Source organism: Habropoda laboriosa, unplaced genomic scaffold, assembly GCF_001263275.1.
Source record: "Habropoda laboriosa isolate 0110345459 unplaced genomic scaffold, ASM126327v1 scaffold210, whole genome shotgun sequence".
NCBI lineage: Eukaryota > Metazoa > Arthropoda > Insecta > Hymenoptera > Apidae > Habropoda > Habropoda laboriosa.
The window spans coordinates 1,130,158-1,131,008 of NW_017100373.1; positions in this window are offsets into that span (position 1 = coordinate 1,130,158).

Below are 851 nucleotides of genomic sequence, written 5' to 3' on the forward strand. Positions count from 1 at the left end.
ACACCTCTGCTGCCACGTTTTCCACCTTCTCTGGTGCCCTAATTAGCTGAACAAGTAACCTTTATCACAGATTTAGGATAATAAGATGGAGGACGAAAGCGACAGGTATTCGGATGGCCAGCGCGGAGCTATCGTGTAACCGAATGTCGGTTCTCGGTGTTCCCGCGACTCGATCGCGAAACGAACGGCCATTGAAATGTAAATGCCGCGGCGCGGCGACCGGGACGTATGCGTGCATACGCGCGAAACGGCCGATGAATCGGCGACCACCGGATACGTTGTGAATCACGCGACACTCTTCTTCTTTTTCGATCGTCTTCCGTCTGTGAAGTTTTTCCAGTGTAAACGGTCGCGCATATCATCGTACCGTTCGCTTAGGCAGCCGCTTGAAGAGTTATTTCGATTGCTCACCACATTACGTAAACTGCCGTCGCCGCCGCCGCCGCTTCCTTGAGGCAGACGAGGAATCGAGCAGTTTCTTCGCGGAAAGGATCGCGACTCGATTCACTTCCCCGAGCCTTCGTGTCTCTGCCAAGGCTCTCGTGAACAAGAGGACTATTCATCTATCGCGTTTCGCCACGAGGAATCGCTCCGTACACGCTCGTCTATCGCGACGGCACACCGATTTGCGAGCAAAGAGACACCGCGTCTTTCTCGCTTTATTTACCTCGTTTTTTTCTGCCGCTGTTCGAGCTCTTTAGTATCCATCGGTAAGGAATTCGAACGCGGAATCCTCTTTGCGTGAAAACGCGGTCGAGTGTGGCGATTTACTAATCGGAGAAAGAGAGAGATTAATAAGAGATAGGAGTGGAAAGGGGACGGGACGAAAGACACGAGCGACGCACGAGAGG